Source organism: Mus caroli, unplaced genomic scaffold (genome assembly GCF_978045245.1).
Source record: "Mus caroli unplaced genomic scaffold, Mus_caroli_1 scaffold_10, whole genome shotgun sequence".
In the NCBI taxonomy this organism is placed as follows: Eukaryota; Metazoa; Chordata; class Mammalia; order Rodentia; family Muridae; genus Mus; species Mus caroli.
In genome coordinates this window covers 5877501-5882500 of record NW_028227265.1, presented here as the reverse complement: position 1 = coordinate 5882500, position 5000 = coordinate 5877501, and the positions used below count along the sequence as shown (strand labels likewise).

Below are 5000 nucleotides of genomic sequence, written 5' to 3'. Positions count from 1 at the left end.
GGTGGCGCCGACAAGCCCCAAGAGCCTGCTGCGCGCGCTCGCTCCTTCGCTCACTCGCCCGCCCGACGCCCGATGCCCGACGCCCGACGCCCCACGACGACGACGAGCTCACACGAGCCCTGAGACCAGAGCCCAGCGCACAGCCCACAGACACACACCACACACCGACACGACACGACATGACACGACACGCCCGGCCCGAGCCCCACCCACACGACACGCCCCAGCCCACGGTGCCTCCTCGCTTCCCGCTGCCTGCCTCACGCTGCCCACAACCTCCCCCAGAGCCCCCACCAGCCCCCCTCTGCCTGCCCTCGAGGCACCACGGGCCCAGCCAGTGAGTGCCAGCCTTGGCCGCACACACATCTCCCCTCCTCGCTTCTTCTCCCCTCCCTCCCCTCCTGGACGGTTCCACGGGCTTCGTGCAACAGCGCCCTCACCCACCCGGGACTTCCCCTTCCACCCACCCGAGGTCCCTCCCAGCTTCTCAAATCCTGACCCACCCTGGACCTCGGACGTTCCGCCCCACCTCGCCGACTGGTCCACCCACCTACCCACCCACCGTCCCTGTCTGTGCCCAGGACTGGGCCCCTCAGCCCGGGCACGCAAGGGAAGTAAACCCACTGTGGATGGATGGATGGATGGATGGATGGATGGATGGATGGATGGATGGCATCCCAGCCCACCTGGGACACTGGGACACGCACAGCCACACCCAGCGGCACAGGCTAGCCCAAGAGGCACGCACTGCACTGCCCGTGCACTGCCTCCAGAGCGCAAGCACACACCACACCCGGACAGGCACACAAACGTGCCCCCTACCCACCCATGGGCCCACGGAAGCAGACACGTGTCAGGGCACTGCGGCTTGTGCACCCGGACAAAAAAGGAGGACCGGCTGGCTAGACGGAGCAGGCAGCACACAGACACACGCAGACACGCCCACGCACGGGAAACACACACTCACACCACTCACACACTCGCAGTCTGGCCCACCTGCCCCTACCCTCAGGCAAACACACACACACACACACACACACACACACACACACACGTGTGTACTGGCTGATTGAGCAAGCAAGCACGGAGGGTCGGTCCTCAGCTTACACACAGACACACACACAGACCCACACACTGGGACCCAGGTGAATTAGCAGAAGTCAGGAGGGGCAAAACACATACAACTCTCTCGCACACAGACACACACACACACTACCACTCACACAAGGTGGGAGGCAAGTGCGGTGTTGGATGAGGGTGGAGTGTTCAGGCCAGCCTGGGCTCGGTGCAAATGGAGAGAGGCTCTCCCATCCGGTGTCCCGTGTCCCGTGTGCCCTTGCTAGCTAGCTAGCTAGCTCAGCAGGGTGGTGCTGGGGTGGCCAGCATGGTGTGCCCTGCCTTAGGGCTCCGGGAGCCTCCTGTGAGAGGGCAAGCCTGTGAGAGGACGAGGGTGGGCTCCTTGGGGGGTGTGGGGTGTGGGGTGTGGGGTGTGGATGGGCCTGGCCTGAGCCTGGGTCGCCGGGCGGCCGTGTCCGTGGCCAAAAGGGAGAGAGAGACAGAGGGGAGTCCAAAAAGCCTACAGCACCCGGTATTCCCAGGCGGTCTCCCATCCAAGTACTAACCAGGCCCGACCCTGCTTAGCTTCCGAGATCAGACGAGATCGGGCGCGTTCAGGGTGGTATGGCCGTAGACGAGGGCGGGTGGCGCCGACAAGCCCCAAGAGCCTGCTGCGCGCGCTCGCTCCTTCGCTCACTCGCCCGCCCGACGCCCGATGCCGACGCCCCACGACGACGACGAGCTCACACGAGCCCTGAGACCAGAGCCCAGCGCACAGCCCACAGACACACACCACACACCGACACGACACGACACGACACGCCCGGCCCGAGCCCCACCCACACGACACGCCCCAGCCCACGCTGCCCACAACCTCCCCCAGAGCCCCCACCAGCCCCCCTCTGCCTGCCCTCGAGGCACCACGGGCCCAGCCAGTGAGTGCCAGCCTTGGCCGCACACACATCTCCCCTCCTCGCTTCTTCTCCCCTCCCTCCCCTCCTGGACGGTTCCACGGGCTTCGTGCAACAGCGCCCTCACCCACCCGGGACTTCCCCTTCCACCCACCCGAGGTCCCTCCCAGCTTCTCAAATCCTGACCCACCCTGGACCTCGGACGTTCCGCCCCACCTCGCCGACTGGTCCACCCACCTACCCACCCACCGTCCCTGTCTGTGCCCAGGACTGGGCCCCTCAGCCCGGGCACGCAAGGGAAGTAAACCCACTGTGGATGGATGGATGGATGGATGGATGGATGGATGGATGGATGGATGGCATCCCAGCCCACCTGGGACACTGGGACACGCACAGCCACACCCAGCGGCACAGGCTAGCCCAAGAGGCACGCACTGCACTGCCCGTGCACTGCCTCCAGAGCGCAAGCACACACCACACCCGGACAGGCACACAAACGTGCCCCCTACCCACCCATGGGCCCACGGAAGCAGACACGTGTCAGGGCACTGCGGCTTGTGCACCCGGACAAAAAAGGAGGACCGGCTGGCTAGACGGAGCAGGCAGCACACAGACACACGCAGACACGCCCACGCACGGGAAACACACACTCACACCACTCACACACTCGCAGTCTGGCCCACCTGCCCCTACCCTCAGGCAAACACACACACACACACACACACACACACACACACACACGTGTGTACTGGCTGATTGAGCAAGCAAGCACGGAGGGTCGGTCCTCAGCTTACACACAGACACACACACAGACCCACACACTGGGACCCAGGTGAATTAGCAGAAGTCAGGAGGGGCAAAACACATACAACTCTCTCGCACACAGACACACACACACACTACCACTCACACAAGGTGGGAGGCAAGTGCGGTGTTGGATGAGGGTGGAGTGTTCAGGCCAGCCTGGGCTCGGTGCAAATGGAGAGAGGCTCTCCCATCCGGTGTCCCGTGTCCCGTGTGCCCTTGCTAGCTAGCTAGCTAGCTCAGCAGGGTGGTGCTGGGGTGGCCAGCATGGTGTGCCCTGCCTTAGGGCTCCGGGAGCCTCCTGTGAGAGGGCAAGCCTGTGAGAGGACGAGGGTGGGCTCCTTGGGGGGTGTGGGGTGTGGGGTGTGGGGTGTGGATGGGCCTGGCCTGAGCCTGGGTCGCCGGGCGGCCGTGTCCGTGGCCAAAAGGGAGAGAGAGACAGAGGGGAGTCCAAAAAGCCTACAGCACCCGGTATTCCCAGGCGGTCTCCCATCCAAGTACTAACCAGGCCCGACCCTGCTTAGCTTCCGAGATCAGACGAGATCGGGCGCGTTCAGGGTGGTATGGCCGTAGACGAGGGCGGGTGGCGCCGACAAGCCCCAAGAGCCTGCTGCGCGCGCTCGCTCCTTCGCTCACTCGCCCGCCCGACGCCCGATGCCGACGCCCCACGACGACGACGAGCTCACACGAGCCCTGAGACCAGAGCCCAGCGCACAGCCCACAGACACACACCACACACCGACACGACACGACACGACACGCCCGGCCCGAGCCCCACCCACACGACACGCCCCAGCCCACGCTGCCCACAACCTCCCCCAGAGCCCCCACCAGCCCCCCTCTGCCTGCCCTCGAGGCACCACGGGCCCAGCCAGTGAGTGCCAGCCTTGGCCGCACACACATCTCCCCTCCTCGCTTCTTCTCCCCTCCCTCCCCTCCTGGACGGATCCACGGGCTTCGTGCAACAGCGCCCTCACCCACCCGGGACTTCCCCTTCCACCCACCCGAGGTCCCTCCCAGCTTCTCAAATCCTGACCCACCCTGGACCTCGGACGTTCCGCCCCACCTCGCCGACTGGTCACCCACCTACCCACCCACCGTCCCTGTCTGTGCCCAGGACTGGGCCCCTCAGCCCGGGCACGCAAGGGAAGTAAACCCACTGTGGATGGATGGATGGATGGATGGATGGATGGATGGATGGATGGATGGATGGCATCCCAGCCCACCTGGGACACTGGGACACGCACAGCCACACCCAGCGGCACAGGCTAGCCCAAGAGGCACGCACTGCACTGCCCGTGCACTGCCTCCAGAGTGCAAGCACACACCACACCCGGACAGGCACACAAACGTGCCCCCTACCCACCCATGGGCCCACGGAAGCAGACACGTGTCAGGGCACTGCGGCTTGTGCACCCGGACAAAAAAGGAGGACCGGCTGGCTAGACGGAGCAGGCAGCACACAGACACACGCAGACACGCCCACGCACGGGAAACACACACTCACACCACTCACACACTAGCAGTCTGGCCCACCTGCCCCTACCCTCAGGCAAACACACACACACACACACACACACACACACACACACACGTGTGTACTGGCTGATTGAGCAAGCAAGCACGGAGGGTCGGTCCTCAGCTTACACACAGACACACACACAGACCCACACACTGGGACCCAGGTGAATTAGCAGAAGTCAGGAGGGGCAAAACACATACAACTCTCTCGCACACAGACACACACACACACTACCACTCACACAAGGTGGGAGGCAAGTGCGGTGTTGGATGAGGGTGGAGTGTTCAGGCCAGCCTGGGCTCGGTGCAAATGGAGAGAGGCTCTCCCATCCGGTGTCCCGTGTCCCGTGTGCCCTTGCTAGCTAGCTAGCTAGCTCAGCAGGGTGGTGCTGGGGTGGCCAGCATGGTGTGCCCTGCCTTAGGGCTCCGGGAGCCTCCTGTGAGAGGGCAAGCCTGTGAGAGGACGAGGGTGGGCTCCTTGGGGGGTGTGGGGTGTGGGGTGTGGGGTGTGGATGGGCCTGGCCTGAGCCTGGGTCGCCGGGCGGCCGTGTCCGTGGCCAAAAGGGAGAGAGAGACAGAGGGGAGTCCAAAAAGCCTACAGCACCCGGTATTCCCAGGCGGTCTCCCATCCAAGTACTAACCAGGCCCGACCCTGCTTAGCTTCCGAGATCAGACGAGATCGGGCGCGTTCAGGGTGGTATGGCCGTA

The 5000-nt window shown here is 64.5% G+C and overlaps 3 non-coding genes across 3 annotated transcripts in view; all 3 read right to left on the bottom strand.

Moving 5' to 3' along the window:
• Positions 1-1573: 1573 nt before the first annotated feature.
• LOC147002318 (5S ribosomal RNA) lies at positions 1574-1692 on the bottom strand. Its single transcript, XR_015048831.1, has one exon. It is a non-coding gene; the product is annotated as a 5S ribosomal RNA (ribosomal RNA).
• Positions 1693-3227: 1535 nt separating this feature from the next.
• Positions 3228-3346, bottom strand: LOC147002317 (5S ribosomal RNA). Its single transcript, XR_015048830.1, has one exon. It is a non-coding gene; the product is annotated as a 5S ribosomal RNA (ribosomal RNA).
• A 1538-nt stretch (positions 3347-4884) lies between these two features.
• The window catches only part of LOC147002316 (5S ribosomal RNA), a 119-nt gene continuing 3 nt past the window's right edge, over positions 4885-5000 (bottom strand). Inside the window, exon 1 of the ribosomal RNA XR_015048829.1 lies at positions 4885-5000. This exon is cut by the window's right edge and continues 3 nt beyond it. This is a non-coding gene — a ribosomal RNA (5S ribosomal RNA).